This window comes from Pezoporus wallicus, unplaced genomic scaffold (assembly GCF_028554395.1).
Source record: "Pezoporus wallicus isolate ANWC-B61680 ecotype Strahan unplaced genomic scaffold, APGP_CSIRO_Pwel_v1 contig_3486, whole genome shotgun sequence".
In the NCBI taxonomy this organism is placed as follows: domain Eukaryota; kingdom Metazoa; phylum Chordata; class Aves; order Psittaciformes; family Psittacidae; genus Pezoporus; species Pezoporus wallicus.
The window spans coordinates 4,665,885-4,683,211 of record NW_026642292.1 but is presented as its reverse complement, the minus strand read 5'-3'; the positions used below and the strand labels follow the sequence as shown (position 1 = coordinate 4,683,211).

Sequence of the window (17,327 nt, the reverse complement as noted above, 5' to 3'; positions counted from 1 at the left end):
GACAGCAGCTCTGGCTTACTGACATTCCTGGCTTGGAATACCAATAAGATGTGGGGAGATGGAAAGGGAACTAGTGCTGTGCTGGTATTCAAACAGGTCAAATACAATACACAAGGTAACTGTCAGCCAGCCAGCCTGAAATCAGCCCTGCACAACGCAACGGAAAAGATGACGCACAGGTCAATAATTTGGGAACTAAAGGAAAGAATAGAAGTGAGGTCAAATCAATGGGGTTTATGCAGAACCACTCTTGTCAAAGGAGTCTATTTTCATAACTTGATAGAAATTACATACATGCACACCGACAGTCTGAGAGCCCATGCTATTCAATAAAAAACAATAAACAGGGTAGTACAATGTCAATCAGGCACATGTGAAATGAATAACAAACTGGCTGTGTGACAGAACACAAGATGCAGTTGTCACTGGGGAGGGAATTAGATGGGTTCCAGGATGAATAGTACGAGGCCTGGCAGGATTCAAGGATTTCATCTGGAAATAAATATTTTTATTTCGAAATAAACATACGATTGACATTGATAATGTGTGCTGCTGACACACAGATCTGCAATGTGGTGTATCATGATGAGAACAGAGCAATCACACAGAGCAGTTTGGATCACTGTGGAGGGCAAATCCATCCAAGCAATATGGGGTTTTAATGAAGCTAAATGAAGAATTACACTTCTATGAAGAATGAATGCAGGCGGCAGCTGCAGATAGGAGACAATCCTGGAAAACAGCAATTATGAGAAGATTTCTGGGGTAATGATAAGCAATTAAGTATTAACTGTCAGTTCAATGCCCTGACATCAGGGCAGTGGAACACTGCAGGAACAGGATGGTATTTTTGCCTCCCTACACATCCTCATCCCAGCAGGGTGTATGTATGTTAAAATATCACATCTAGCTCTGATGTGAAGTATGTCACATCTTCTAAGGGATGTTGAAAACTAGAGAGGATATGGAAAAAACATGACAAAAATAACTGGAGGCGTGGTGAAATGCCTTTCTGTAAGAAACCTGAAGTACTCCATCTCTTCAATTTAGTGAAGAGAAGATGAAGAGGTGCTCTGATTACAGGGCACAGGTTTCTCCACAAGAACAAAACACCAGGTGTAAAGAGCCTTGTAATCTAACCAAGAAAAGCAAACTATGAAACAACATCTGCAAAACAAAGCCAAATGATTCCCTACTACAAATCATGCCCACATGCAGCAGTAGAGCTGTTTCCCTTCTGCAACGTCACCCCAAGTACTGGATTCCTCTAGTCCCCATACAATTGCTTCAGGAGAGGAAAATGTGCCACTGGGAGATATCACTGCAATAGTGCAAATGTAACTAAATAAAGATGCATAATCTGTGCTGTCCCGGAGGTGATTTTAGGTATCTGTTGATCTATTGATTGTTTCTGGCTTTGATCTGTATGAATCCAAGAATGAATGGTTTTATCCCAGAGAAAAAAGTCCCTGGTGCAGATACTCATTACCTAATTGTTTGTAACATCGGAAAACCCTGAAAATGAGGGCTGAGCTGCTGCAAGGAGGCACGAACAAGAGTCCTGAGAAGAAGCTAAGTTGCACAGGTAACCATGCTGCTAGACAGACACCCAGCTTTGCAGGCTGAAGGTCCATATGCTGTCTGGAGCCTGGCTACAGGTCATTCAGGGATGCAGACACAGCAAGTGGGATTGGTCAAAGAGCACAGATGGTTCACAAAATTATTGCCTGCTGATAAAAATCTTTGTTGTCTTGTTAAAATCAAGATGTAAACTAGGATGAGGACAGCAAACAGCTCTTGTTTTTCAATGACAAGCAAGAACTAACCAGAATGATTGCAGAGAAATGCATTTTACATCAGCCCTACCTTAGTCCCTATCAGCCTCTTTCGGAAGCTCTCCTGAGATTCTGCAGAATACCACCTACTCCTGATGACCATAGGAGCCAGGCACGACCTGCCCACACATTGCTGAGCTACTAATTCAACCCTGCTGCCAGCGAAGGAACTTCTGGAGCCTGTCACCTACTGCTTTTTTACCTATTTTGCTACTCCTGGTTTTGTAAGTGACAAAGCAAAAGCTGTATGGAGCTCTGCGGAGGCTAGGTGAGAGCTACCAAGACCTGGAAGCTCAGGCACATTTGCTCTCTGATGACAGACCCCAAGCATAGTCCTATGAGCGAGTGTGGCTGAGGCTCAAAGCTTTTACTGCATATGCAGAAGCACCCAAGGAAAAGAACTAAGAGTTCCCTAGCCCAGCAATTTTCACTGTCCTAGTGCTGGTTACTTGAGGGCAACTTCAGCCCCAAGTTCTGAAGAGTTGCTGTGTAAAGATGACCAATGGCATAAGACAGAGAAATATCAGCTCCTGTGCCTGAAAATATCCACATCCTACTCATCCTTGAGGAAGGGAACATGCTACATGCAAGTAACAGGGCCTGGCTGGGCACTAATAATTGCCTGCCTGAAGGAATTACACAACTTGGCTTTAGGTACAGTTCCTGTCATTCCCAGGATCATAAGATTTTGTAAAAGAAAAAAAAACGAAAAACAACCAATGTATGAAGAACTTTAAATAAAATAATGATTAGCATTTCAGTTACCAAGAAATATATATAGAAAGGATTATATGCACTTACTGTGAGGGGCAGTGCCAACTTCACAAAGGAAAAATGGTGGAGGAACATTACTCCATAGCATGCAACACTTGAGGAAGAGACATCCTACTGGGATCCTGTTGGCAAAGCATCCCAGTGTGTGCCGCAGTGGGGGGAGGCAGATTTGCTTTGAATTAATTTGTTTATTTGGTTCTATTCGAGGCAGATGAGCTCTGGGATTTGTGGACTGAGTTGAGTAACACCATCCTACCCCAGGCCACAATGGCAAAAGCATCTTTCCATCTCAGTTTGCCAGCCCCAATCCATCCCCAAGTCACGCCAAGCAGCTGGCTCATGGTTAGGGAATACAAAACATAGCTTTTCCCTTCCAAACCTTCAGCATTAGTCTCCGCTGGGCAGAAGGCGACTGGCTTGCTAGGAGGGTCTCAGGAATTTAACCTGAGCTCACCACATCAGCACAGACCTAGCCGGAAGGCACTAGCAACCCCTAACCATTTGGTGGATCTTAATATGTTTGGCTGGAGTTTGCTCAGTTCCCAGAGATCTTCCTTGCCACAAGTTCTCTCACTGGTGTGGTTGTCCTCGGGGTAAGAGTGAGGATGGAAAATAGATGTGGTGGCTCCAAATGAGCAGACTGGAGAACTTTCTGTACCTTCACTGCTCAAAAAAGAGGCACTGAAGGGACAGAGGAGGTTGATACCTCAAGCACTATGTTGCAGGACAGCTGAAGTCCCAGGGCTTCACATTTACTCAGCCTTAGACTCCCTCAGCACAGCATTACTCACTTCCACACTTTCAGCCAGGCACATGGCAGCACAGATCTCTGCAAAGAGGCAGTGGTCTCTTCCTCTATAGCAACCACGTGTCAAGCAGCTGGTTTCTCTGTTCCTCAGCTGTCAGAGCTGCTGACAGCTTTCTCCATGTCAAGCATAGCCTGTGGGGCAAAACCAGCATGCAGACTTCTAGGACACCTCTCCTTCTGGGCTGTGCTGGGGCACTCACCTCTGCGGTGTCAGGCTAACAGTGGCAGCAGCCACAGGAAGAACACTGGTCAAGGAGGTGGAGGGAGCAGCATTCTCCTTCCAGGAGAATGGATGTATGTGCTCCTGCGGATCTGTACCAGACTGGTGTCTGAAAGGTCACTGGCTGAGAGACCTCCATCACCAGCACATGGAAAGTTTCACTCCTATACATATGACATGCTAATCAAAATTAACAGATACTCGAGATGGAATGGAGCTGTGCAGACAGACTGACCTGTACCTGCAGCAGTAGATAACTACCCAACAAGCACTTGTAGCTGCCCTCTTCTGAGGTGCGGGTCAAGGACCTGGACTCCTCATAAACCCGTAAGACATGCTAGGAGAACCGAGGGAGACCTGGTCCCTTATATTCTAGTGGTATACACCCCTGCAGGATCCAAATGACACCTGTATGGCATCTAGCAAGGACATCCACACCTGCCACTGCACCTCTGTCTGTGTACAAACACTTTATTCTAAATCAGTTTGGTTACAGGTTGCACTCTGCTCTATATTTACTTTAGAGACAGGAGGCAAGAAGAGGTACAAAAGTGTTGTATTCCCTGTATACGACGGGTCTCCTGCCCAGTCCCAGCTGAACCTGCAAGGTCTCTGTTCCTTGCCCAGAGGAGGTGAGAGCTACCTCTCACCCTGCTGAGGGCAGCAGGCAGAAGACCAAGCTGGCAGGCTTCCAGCAACTGCACAGCTGAATGTGAGGACCTCTGGTTTCTGAATCAACCACATGTTTTTTTTAAGCCTGCAGTTTCAGGACTAGGTACACAGAATCACAGTAACTAAGTCTAAACCACAGAGACCATGTGGTACACAAAACAGTACTGTTTTTCTAACCCACTGTATATAGAAAGCATTTTTTTCAATCTCTGATCACTTTTTGTGATCTATAGTTCTCTGGGTAAGCAAAAGCTCATGGAATCCAGGCAGGTACACAGCTGTGGCTTCTCTTAGTGACCTAAGGCCAGGCACGCTCCTTGTGGCTGGAGGCAAAGGTGGCAAACTCTTCAAAGCACTTCTCTCCCTCAGCAGCAACACCTCAGTCTTTCCTGGATTTAGCTTCTATGAACTGCTCTTCATCCAACTGTTGACTTTGGCCAGATCGCCAGTGAGCTGGGAAACAGTGGTTTTTGTGTTTGTGCAAAGGAAATGCAGAGCCAAGTGCCACAGGAGCATTACTGGGTTTTCATCCAGCCTGCCTCACCGTCTCCTCAGCCAAAGCCTGACTGACCATAACAGGGTGGATGGCCTGAGGCACTGTGGAGGCAGTGAATCCTGGACAGTGTGGTCAGCGGAGAGGGGTGCTAACCCTAGGTAAGCAAGGGCTGGTCAGATGAGGATTGCAGAGTAACTTTTGCAGCTGGAAACAAATCTGTGCCCCATTGAGCGTGAGGAAGAGATGACAAAGACCACGGAGACCTAAGGAGTAATTCCCATGAGGGCAGTAACTGAGCGGGACAGCACTGTCCAAAATGAAGCTGAAATGAGCAGCCCTCAGAAAAGAAACCATCTTCCGAGAGTTCAGACACCTCCATCCCAAGGCCTGAACTCAACAAGCTCCATTTCTCCAAACATAACCAGTGGGATGCCTGGGATGAAACTGCTGCCTCCAGCCACCCGGAGAGGCAGTGGGGCTGGGAGCAGGGTCCCACGGAGGGGAGCTGCTGCAGCATGGGGTAAGGCCACCCCAGCTCCTCCACCCTCCGCCTGCGCACGCAGCTCCAAGGGGAGGGCTCAGCCAGGACAGGGGCTGAGTCATGCTCAGCCCTGATAACCAGCCAGGACAACAGGCGGGTTCTCCCCTGGTTTTTAAACGCCGAACAATGCACTCGGTGTCTGTCTTGTCCGTCTGCCTGTCCCTTTGGCGAGACGCCCTCTCCACTTGGGGCCACTGGGACCAAAATCAGTGATTCACTTCCCCCTGTGTAATGCTCGGCAGTTGTTGATTTTCCACTAAAGCATCACAGAAGAATGGGCAGCCTCAACACCAGAGTCTGTGTCTACAGGGGAGAGAGAAGCAGCCAGCCTTGGAAGCAGCAAATTGACCGCAGACCAGAAACTTCCCCTTTCTTGGACTCTGCACAGGTTCCTCAGCAGGCAGACAGGATTCATGGCTCAGCCTGCGGGCCCCGGAGCACAAAAGAGGCATAGCTTAGACAGCAATCAAGTTTATTATCAATTAGCTCACAAACATGCTGACAAGGATGACAGCTCTGTCAGGACTCGGGGAGGAAGGGGGAAACCGCACCATACAAGGCACCTGACTTCAAGCCCACCCACAATATGCCCATAATTCCTGTCTCAGTTTATCATCCCCTTGAGGAGCAGACATAGCTCTGAAACCTGCCTGCTTCGGGCTTCCCACTGTCTCTCCTGTAGCTGCCTTTAGCCCTGGTACCCTCCATGCAAGTCAGGGACACAAGAAAGTCCAAAGCCCTGCTCTCCAGAGTTTGGTGGAAGGCAAGGGAAGCTGTCCTGCCCAGAAGAAGGGGTCACCTACCTCTTCCGGGCAGGAGACCTTCCCAGCTGGGCCAAGCAGGACCTGTGTACCATGAAGGTCACAGGAATGACCATTGGGTGCCTTCATGCCCAGTTCATCTGCAGCCAGATCTCACGCCAAATGAGACACCAGACACCTGGACCATCACAGGGACATTAAGGCGAGTGGCAACCCTACTGCTTATCATAACAGAGCTCATCTGCCAAGGTGTCTCTTTGCACATTCACCTCGCAGTGCCACAGGCACAGCTCAAACAGTCAGGTCATGGGGCAAGCAGGAAGGGAGTCATCCAGATCCTTCCTTCACTGCAAGACCTGGGGAGCACCAGCAGGCAGAGGTGCCACTGACAACACCCCTTGCCTTGGGCACAGAAAGCACTGCCAAAGTGGGGCTGCACAGACAGGACATAGCGTGTCAGGCTCCCTGCCCCACATGCACACAGTGCTGCTGGCACATGCCCAGGAGCCGTGTCAGCCCAGCACCACTATCCCTTGCCACAGCTAGCACATGGCTTGTCACAGAGCCCACACGGCTCTCAGTTTGGGCTCTCTCCTATGCCATCTTGCAGTGGTAACTTCTCCCTGTTCCGCCTGACATACATGCCAGTGGCTGGCTGAGGTTTCTCTGGGTCTATCACTACAAACTGCAGCAACAGAAGTGCAAGTCTGTGGCACAGTAAAGTCACTGAATGTCTGCCCCATGCCACCAAGCTCAGTCCCACCATCACCACCTCCCTGGGATCTTTCTTCTGCTGGCCCCCAACACAATGCTGGTGCTGTAGGGACACCCGAGCTGGCTCCCAGCCTGCCATGTAGTGCATCAGAACAAAGAGGGAGAAGGAGATGGGCTGTGAACTCTATTTTTATCTGCTCAGGAGTTGCCAGACACTGCATAAGTGACCCTCTCTAAGCACACAGACAGCTAACAGGTTCTTTTCAACCAGTCTCTGAGGATCTAATTTGCTTCTTAGCCAAAGTGGTGCTCACACATCCCCACACAGCTCTTTGCTGACATTGAATGCCCTTCATGCCACCCGCCACTCTGGGAGTGCTCTTCTTTGCTTTCTTGTATTAGGGAGCGAGCAACTGACTCCCTGGAAGAAGTCCAGCTCTCCAAGCATGGGAACAGCACCTGCCTGGCCCAGCAAAGCTGCAGAAACATGTCCTGTGCAAGGCAATGACATGGGTTGTCACCAGGAGCAGCAGATCATGCCCCTGGCTGGATCTGTCAGACCCTAGTGCTAACCCATAAACTGTCCAGAACTGTGATTTCCAAATGGCAAGCATGATGAAGAGCTGTTTGCAATCTGCCTGTCTCCAGAGCTCAAATGCAGGCCGGTGCCTCCCAGGAAAATCAAAATGTAGCCTACAACCTCTCTGAGATTCCAGTGAAGCAAGCAGAAGAACCAAGCCAGGCTACTCAATTACAAATGCCACATCTGGGCCAAACTCTGCACACTCCATATGCTAAACCAGGAATTTAGAGGGAGGCCAGGAGAGCTTCCACCCCCTGGCAGAACCACCCAGGCTGGCCTGTGTTGTGTGCAGAGAGTAGCAGGCGAGATGGGTGACTGTGTAGCCCTCCTCTCCCCAGCACAGATGCATGCTCCTTTGGGCTGAAGCAGTGAGAATACTGCTCTGGTTGGCTCCCCTGACTGCTTGCAGGGGATGGTGTTCAGCAGCACAATCAGCAGCCGCAGCACTGCTGGCAGACACAGTCATACAGCTGTGCTCATGCCTTGGTGAGAAGAGACCCTTTCAGATGTATCTTAACAGCTGCCACCACATGAGGGTCTCCATCAGTGCCACCACCTTACTGGAGATATTAACCTACAGCCACAGCTTTTACCCTGTTCCAAAACCAGGTGTAAGATGCTGGCACAGTTGGAGAGCTGGGATGTCCACTGTGCAATGTAACCATCCCACAGAGTTCAGCCACCACTACCAGCCACGGCAATGCCACTGCTGCCCCTCTCCTCTTCCCTGTGCTCCACAGCACAGTGAGCAGCAGGGTCCTGCCTGGCAGGGGAAGGATCTGTATTTAGCGCAGAGGCACACAAGAGATGAGGACAGCACATCAACCTGCCCTTGTGCCCACAGGCATACCCAGCTCCCCAGCCCAAGGAGCCCTGTGTCTCCACAAGACACAACTGTGAGCTGAGGACCCAGTCCCTGTCTAATGAAACCTGCTGCAGAGGCATCAGCCACTGAAAACCTCCCTGCCAGCTGCAGGGAGGTCACTCGTCTGCCCTGTACAGTAGAGAGAAAACAAGCACTCTTGTTTCATCTCCATCTTGTTGACTAGAAACACACCCTCCACCAGGCTGCGAGCTTCAAAGCCCTGAAAAAACACTTCAGCCTATTCATCCTCACACCCACATGCACCCTGGGGAGTGGGGGGAGGCAGCTGCCTGCCCCCTGCTTTACACGGGAGACTGAGAGGGCAGGCAAGCCTCTCTCATCCCAGGCGTGTGAATGAGGTGAAGAGCTTGCGGCTGCAGACACACACAGAGGGCACAAGAACAACAGGGTGGAAAGGAGATGCGTGTAGTCCTCTCATCTGGAGAAGGGAAGGCTTTTCATCTACAGCAGGACGTGCTGGGAGGTCTCCCACTCACCCTGGGAACACTGTGGATCTAAGACATATCTTAAGCTAAAAGAATTGTTGAACACCAGCAGGACTTGGCCTTTGGATCTATTGGCTTGATGTAGCTAGGTCACATCTCTCCATCTCCAGCCACATGCAGGATTTCCTCACCCACACTCAAGCCATGAGAGCTGTGTTGGGATGTGACATTTTTCTGCTTGCTCTCGAAGTCTCAGCCCTGTTGGGGATCAATGAGCATCCCGGTGATTTCTATGCTCTACTGTTCTGCACTGCCTCCATCGCTCCAGTTGCTCACTAGCCATAAGAGTAGAGCCTGGGTAGGGACCAGGAGTGCTCCTGGCCACACATGCATGATGCCTGATAGCAAAGCCAGTGCACCAGGAGTACCATGACCATGAATCTGCTCTCGCACCTCTCCCACGTGACCTTCAATATCCACACCAAGGATCAGCAAGGGAGGAAGCAGGTTTCATGGCATCCCCAGTGGGAAGCGGTCTGGAGCAGGCAGAAAGGCCTGCCTTGGCAGCTCCTGGGCCCCAGCTCCTCAGCAGTGCAGCTCCAAAGCAATGGAGAAGGCAGAGCTCCAGTGTTGTTATTAACCTGTCATTACACCCCTGGAAGAGTTTGGCACTTCACTGTTGTAGAAAGACTCGTAGCTGAAAAATTAGCATGGCCACCCTGCCAAGGCTACAGGCAACCTAATACACCCTGTCTGCCCCCTCCAGATAGCCTCAGCCTCCAAGTATGCTCTCCATTCTTCAAGGCCAGTGTTTGGCTCAGTTTTGCAGATGTGGGTCTGTTAACCATTCCCCTCAGCTCCCTCCCTCCCTCTTTTTGTAGTTCTCAGAATTCCTTCCAATTTGTCAAGATCTTTTCTGGCAATAAGGAATACGTCGACTCGGTGCAGGACCCCAGGGTGAAGAGGAAAAAACCCATGAGACTCAGGTCTTTTGCCTCAAAGGTCCTACTGCAGCCGAGCTGCATTACTCTCTGGTGCCTAACTTGCTGTTCATTCCTACTCTGCAAAATCTCAGCCTCTCCTTCTTCCAGATTTCTTCCTCCCATGGAGAAGTGTTTCCCTTCAGCTGTAACAGATATTTTTCCAGCTTGAATCTCTTCTTAATTCCTGCCTATATGTTTAATTTCTGCACGTCCCTGAAGAGAGTCACCATGCAAGTGAGACAAAAATGAGGTGGTACGGAGAGCTGGGTACCAATCCCATCCAGCACCAAGGACTCAGGGCAGCTTTTCTCAGGATGCTTCTGAAGAAAGGAAAGGAAAAAAAGCATCTATTATATGGGGACTTCTGCATCTCCATTTCAATCGTTTCAGATCAGCCTCAATTCACCCCTTTTGTCTTGCCAGCACTTGGTGATTTATGGGAAACACTCGAAACCAAAGAGAACAGCTTTGATTTTGTTCTAGTACCAGCTTAAACCAAATAAGGCAGCATACAGTCAGGTGTGAGAAACCGCAGCATAATCCATACGCACAAGGGAGCTGAAAGCAGGCTGGATGACAATCCTAATTCAGGCATGCGGGAAAATCTCTCCAGCATTTGATCATGTGGCCTTAGCACTCTCCTAACATCATTCTTTTTTACAAAACTGCTTTATAAATTGTATTGTCATAAATGTCTCAAATGATAGATGTATAGTATATAAAATAGGCTATAAACTGGATTTTCTGTACTACCTAACCTACCACATGTACAATGCATTTGCCCTGCACCCTGCTCTCTTGCAGGTAGTATCAGACTATGCCAACAGTAGCATTTTTCTTTCAGTTAGAAAGGATAGTGCATTTGAACATTTTCTCCCAAATACTAGAGGCTCAATTGAACTATAGGAATGGCTCCCAAGGAGGTGCAGAAGAACCAAGCCTAATGTAAAGACCATATTTGGAATTTAAAAGGAGCCTGAAAAGCCAGCTATCCTCTTACTGCTCTGAAGTGTACACAACCCCCTAGAAAGTAAATACATAAAACACATAAACCCGAATGGTGCTGACAGCTTTAAAACACTAAAAAGTAGAGCAACTGTATCTGGTGCCAGGCTAGAGAAGGTCTATCATGTAATTTAAAAACAGAAGTATTTTATATAAGAAAAATGACATTTATGCCCCTCTTGGGTACCTTGAGTTTTTCCTTTAGGCTTCCCAGCCAGCTTGCCAAGGGCTTTCAACTGTGTCAAAGTAGGAGAGGGGCTGGGATCTGGAGCTTATGGAGATCTCATTGCCCTGAGTGGAATCTCTTCTCACATATTCTCACATGGCCTGGCACTAGATTTTTAGTTTCAACTTTTTAACCAGGGCTCAGATATCCACTGAAAGCTGGCTCTGGATCAAGGAACGCAAATGCTTGGCCACCTTGTGAAAACTATATTGCCAAAGGGAAGCACCTTAGAATGCTGCAATTAGGGCTTATCTGCACCGGGGAAATCCATCATTCAGGTAACAAGCATAAAGACCCCGCAGTAGCAGAGGCAAGGCTGGCACCAGCGGTTTACCCCAGGAATTTAACATCACACGCTAAGGATTTTCTGGGCTGGTTCTATCCCAAACAAAGTAGGAAACCTGACACAGTCTACGCCATGGGAACGCACTTAGGCTGGGGGGTGCTTCTCAGCCAGGCTCAGCTTTTATTTTCTCTGCTATTTGGGTAGTAGTGAATTGTAACCTTCATAAGTGTAAAGTGAGCAACAGTTGTGAGCAGAAGAACAGGAGGTGTGTTCAGTAGGTATGTGGCTAGTATAGACCCCCTCCTAGTACTATGCACACCCTGGACAAATAGTCCTGGACAGTCAGCAGCAACACAAGTAAGGCAGTAAAAATCTCCCCCTTTTCTCATGAATATGGAAAAGTTCAAAGCTGGCAAGACAGAAGACTCCAGATCCTGCTTTAACAATTAAGGCAAATCCGTCTGTTTGGAGCAGCATGTTTAAAAATCAAGTGATCTCGCAATGAACTTTGATTTCACTTACTAGTCCTCAGTGACAAGCTGATTAAGGTGATTTTGCCAAGACAGTTCTCAGTGTCATGTTTTTGGTGGCCACCTCAGGATGGAGACCTTTATGTTCACTCATGGGCCCCGTTCTCCTCTGCAAAGGACTGTGCTAGCCATCTGTCTGCCACCAGAATGGAACCTGGCTTCAGCCCATTTTCAAAAGGGGGGAAATACACTCTCTTCATCTAGCAGCCTCTGCCACACACCCAAGATCCTGCCTTCTGCTTGCTCCCTGCTGTTCTCATCCTTCACTTCCAGAAGAGAGAACAGACATTTTGGCAGAGCCTGCCTGCTGGCATGTGGTTCCTGGTGTCTCCAGGCCAGGAGCTCTTGCCGCAACTCCTCAAGGGCTGTATATAGCCCTTCCTCTCATCAGGAAGGGAGGAGATGTCTCTTCTAGGGTGCTGAAGAGGAGTCTCTTGAGATCAGGAGTCCATGGGGCAGGCATGTTGCAACTCAGCCTCTTCCTTTTCCATCCTGCAAACACCAGGCAACTCCCAGGAACTGCCTTGCCTAAACAGAGCCCTCTCAGAGGAAGCTCCCTGCCCTCAAGACCTTAGCTGCATTAAGCTGTCTGCACAGTGTCTCAGCACCTTATACCACAGCTATATCCTTTTCCCTTGCCTGGGTTACCAGGAAAATGCTTTGCAGGTCTCAGTCATTGTTTCTTTTCTGTGAAGAAGAAGGGTGCCTTGCTTCCCAGGACACACACCCCATCTGGGCAGCACAGCTCCCTTGTCTCAATGCCAGTTACAGATGTACGTGTGGCACTCCTGCAGGGGGGCTCTTTGCCGGGTGGCAGTGGCAGGACCCTCCTCTCATGCTGCCTGGAATCAAAGGCAGTGGCTGTCCATCCTGATGGTGAGGGGCAGGGGCACAAACCTTTTCCACTCTGCTAAATAAACAGGAATTCTGCTGATACTCCAGCCTTAGGAAAACAAAGCTGTTTCCATTTAGCTCGGCTTCTGGACGGAGATGCAGCCCCACCTGCACAATCATCGTCGGGGTTTTGCTTCTCCGGGCAGAGATTCAGGCTGAGATCAAGAGGAGGAAGGATCTGCAGCTAGTCCATGCCGGAAGGGCCTCTAACACCCCCAGGATTTTACTCTCCAGAGCACTCCCTGTTCCAAACAGCATAGTGCAGGGGCCTCCAGCTTCTGCAGCAGCTAACAAGGCCCCACAGGCTCCCTCAGACACCCAACTCTAAACTTCCGCTGAACCATGGCCTGCTGAAGGAACTTGGGAAGTGGTACTCATTAGCCTGTGTTTCAAGGGATAAGTCTGAGCATCTTCACCTCTGCTGCAATCAAAGTAAACTCAGAGATACCCTTCTCCTAGCCATGTCTTGCCCTGGGCAATGCTGACCTCAGGTAAGGCTGGGTATGCCGCCCTCTTCAGTCTCAGGAAGAGACGGTGAGCACCATAAGGGCAAGGCAAGGATGCAGTGATTCTTCCCCAGCAGCTCTCCAGAGGCACTACTGGCTATGTGTAACAGCGCAGCACCGACACCTGTGCTCAGCACAGCTGTTGTACACTCTGGCTGGGCAACACTCTGGCTGATGCCCACATCCACATCCTCCCGGGACTGCCAGCATGCCCAGAAATGGATCTATGACAGCTACATTGCAAATGACCACATATCCATTTCCTAACCTCCACACCTGCCAGGTTAAAAAACCTCTCAATCGCAACTGGTACACCAGTTGTGTATGACAAGTACAACCCTACTGTCAAGGTGCTGCTACTCCTCACCAAGGCTGAGGGCAGAAGACTGACAGTCACTTAACCTTCTGCTGTCAGGCACGCTTCCTGGGCTCTCCCAGCAGGGAAGCCACAGAAGGCACCACAGCTTCTGCTTCCAGGTGTAAGTGAGCTCTGGAGAGCCTGAGCGTATGTACCAGAAACAGGGCCATGGAGACAGGCACTGCCTAGTCATGCTCTTCACCAAGGCTTTATAGGCTTCTCCAGACTCCAAAAGACTTCCTACCTGCAGATCAAGCTACTCTCCACAGTGAAGAGGCAGTCATTATAAGCAGCAAGTTCAACTAGCTGAGAAAGTGAAAACATTTTAAAGCAGACCTACCCACTCAGGCAAGTGGGGAATATTTTGGTCCAGGAAGCTCCTGAATAACCCAGGAGGCTGCTCTCCTAACTCTTTCTGAAGACTAACTTCACTGAACCAAAATCAACCCCATCTCTACTTAGAGAGCAGGTCTCTGGGGAGGATTCATGGGTTTTGTTTCATTTCATACAGCTGTTCCACTGCATTAGAGCTTCTGATTGCTAGCTCCATACAAACACAAATAAAGCCAATATACACATAAATAAGCAAAAGGAGAAAGCAAATGTACCCATGTGAGGATTCATTTTCCTGCCTTGCCGCAACAAGATGAAGCTTAGAGGTCTATAAGCTCCCACTCTTGCTCAATTCCCCCTTGTTAGCAATGTGAATGTGCAAGGAGGTTGGGGACTGGTTGCTCATCCTGGGTTTCACAGTCTTCTCACAACAACTGACCTGGAACCACCAGTGTCGTCCATCCACCAAGACACCCAAGTGCTTCTTTTACCTCTTATCAACAAATGATACAAGCAAGCCAGCTGCTGTGGGATCATGCTGAACTGACTAGAAAAAGTCAGCGTCCAATCAGAACAACCCATCCTTATACAGGAGACCAAGGACTGGAAAACCGAAGCTGTTCCCTTCAGACTTGACACTAAACTGAACTCCAGTGAAGGTGACCCTAAGTTTGCAGTGCCCAAAAATCTATCCTCATACAAGCACGTATGAGTAAGATCTGCCTAGCTCTGGGAAGGCCAATATGCTTCTTGCTTTTGCTGCTACAGTTCAACTGTTTGGAGAAAGCCTGATGCAGAAGCATAGAAAGTACTTTAGTGGTGGCACAGAAATAGATGATGTTAGACAGATGACAGGCCAGGCTGGACAGGCCCTTGAGTAACATGGTCTAGTGGGAGGTAACCCTGCTCATGGCAGGCGGGTGAAACTAGATGATCTTAAGGTCCTTTCCAACCCAAACTATTCTATGATTCTATGGTTGTGTGTTGTAACTGCATGAAGCAGGGTCCAAGTTCAGACAAGTCTAAGAGCATGTTTTCATGAGACAAATGACCAATCTAATATGTGGCTTCCTGCAAAAGGGGAGTCTGCCCATCTCCTTCCCTTCACTGCTAGCCTTGCAATTCTGCCCAATTCTCCTGGTCCCCATGATTTTTCAATGAGCCAATTTAGCCCAATGGAGTGGCAGAAAATTATCCTTAATTTTGCTGTGTTAACTGAACCAACTCAGCCAAGGGCCAGATGAGGACCAATGCCAGTGCACAGGAAGGAGTGGGAGGGCATGGCTAGGTGCGCTAACAGCAAGAATGCACTTTGGCTGCAGATGCTCACTCTTACAGGCTCCACAGCTAACCCAGAAGTTGGCAGGCTGAAGGGACCACTTCAATATATTTGGGCAAGAACCAATTTAACAGCAACAAGACTTTTAGGTCATGCTAGCTGCATGCAGTATGTTATACAGGCCACAGACAAAACCAAAGCAACTGAACTCTATGGGAAAATACCCAGGGGCTGCAGTGAGGCATTTCAATGCTGACCAGTTCCAGGGCACAGATAGCCCCACACCAGCCTACAAAGCAGGGCTGCTACACAATGCCCAGGCAGGAAAGGCAGCAGCTTGAAGCACAGTACCCAAAGGGGCAGTGAGAAATCCCCCTTGGAGACATGCACAGCAGCCTTGACAAACCCTTGAGGATGGGTAGAGAAAGTAGCCAGTAGTGGATGTGTCCCAGGGTCCTACTTGAGGCCATCGCAAAGGATGGACGTCAAATGCTCTCGCTGAAGTGTGGAATAAGGCAATATTCTATGGCTTCCATGGGGAGGGAAGGAGGAAAAGCACGGCACAGTCCTTAATGGAGTCCTATTTCCCTGGGACAGCGCCAGAGGATTTAAGGTACCGCAGGCAGCTGGGCATTCAGCAATCCCAGCTCAGTGACTGCTAGACACCGCGTCTGACTGTGCGGACAGGAATGCTCTGCCAGTGCGGGCACAGCTCGCTGTCCTCTGTGCAGAGCCTGAGGTCATGTTCCTTACTGGGAAAGCCTTCAACAGGTGCTCTATCTCGAAGGGCACCGCTCTCCGTCCCCTGCAGCCCCTCCACACACCATGGCACACAGGGGTAGGAGGAGGTCACCACTGTGGGGAAACTCGTCAGCGATGGCTGGGATTGCAGGCATGTGCTAGGGCTGCGTGCTTGCTCGGGCACCAAGCCCCTCTCAGGGCAGTGATGACAGGGGCCTGGCCACCTCTCCCCATCAGCATCACCTCTGCCTTGGCTGAATTTGGTTCCCATCAGATTATCTTTCATTTGGGCACTGAGGTATGCCAGCTTCAGTGAACTACCTCGTGTCAGTCAATTCCCCATCAGTCATTTGAGCCCCTCCAAAATTGTAGATGGCTGAAAGTAAGTGTCTAGAAATGTCTCCATCACACGAATTGCCTCTGCTTCAGAAGAGACAGAAAGGCAACAGCTACTTTAGGTGCAACAGGCATGTTAAAATCAACTTCAGGAACAGAGAAAAACAAAGGCCAAATTGTTCTCTCCTCAGGCAGTTCTAAGTGGCACTGACAGAGAAAGTCAAAACAGCTCAGAAAGCAGAAGGAAGAATGGAAGTTATCTCCTGGTTAGGCACCTGGAATTTGCTGTAATGTTTTCTTGACTATGACTGAGGGACTTCTGCTGGAAGCCACATATAAGTTCCCTGCTATGGCGGCTACCAACAAAACCACTAATTCTGGCCCAGCAACTGTGCAAGCAGCAGCAAGAAAGACATGGGCCTTTAGGGGTGGTGCATCCTAACACTTCCCACTTCGCTCCCGTAGCCGTGGACCCTTACGGAACGGCAGAGATGATTTAGGAAAAAAAACAACCAAAACAAAGCCAAAACCAATCACCATGTGTGGGTTGTTGTATAGCAGCAGGCACCATTCCCACCTCTCCATCTCCACTGAGCCGTCAGAAATCAGCAGTGCTTGGCAGTGCTTGCAGAGAAAGGCACCTTTCCCACCTTTACTGCCTTTCTCAGCAGAATACCCACAGCTCCAGCAGGACTCCACAAAACCCAAAGCGTGGAGGAGTTGCAGCTTGGGTACAAGAGCACCTCAGCACTGATCTGAGGCAGCTGAGCTGAAACCATAAGCTCTTCCTCACCCAAATGACCGGCTGATGTCACCACTGTCATCCTGAGTTTAACAGACACCTCGGACCTCCTGCATGGGCCTCTGCAACCTCCATCAGCTGCATCTTTGTTTTTGTACCCAATAAACAGGCATCTGCCAAGGTGGCACTGAAATATGGCACAGAAATACGGAATGAATGGTTCAATAACAGCTAGAGTCTGCCAGGAGACACCTCTGAATATCATCGCTTTGTTCATACCAGCGCTTATAGCACAGATTAACAGCACCTCAGATATATGTACCCTTCTGCAGGTACTACTATTGCTCTAAACACATCCTCTTGGGAAAGAGATATAACCCGCACTCGTCCATC

At 49.2% G+C, this 17,327-nt stretch overlaps 1 protein-coding gene across 3 annotated transcripts in view; it reads right to left on the bottom strand.

Annotated features, from left to right (window-relative positions):
• The window catches only part of LTBP2 (latent transforming growth factor beta binding protein 2), a 72,125-nt gene that overhangs the window by 39,868 nt on the left and 14,930 nt on the right, over window positions 1–17,327 (bottom strand). The window lies entirely within an intron of this gene.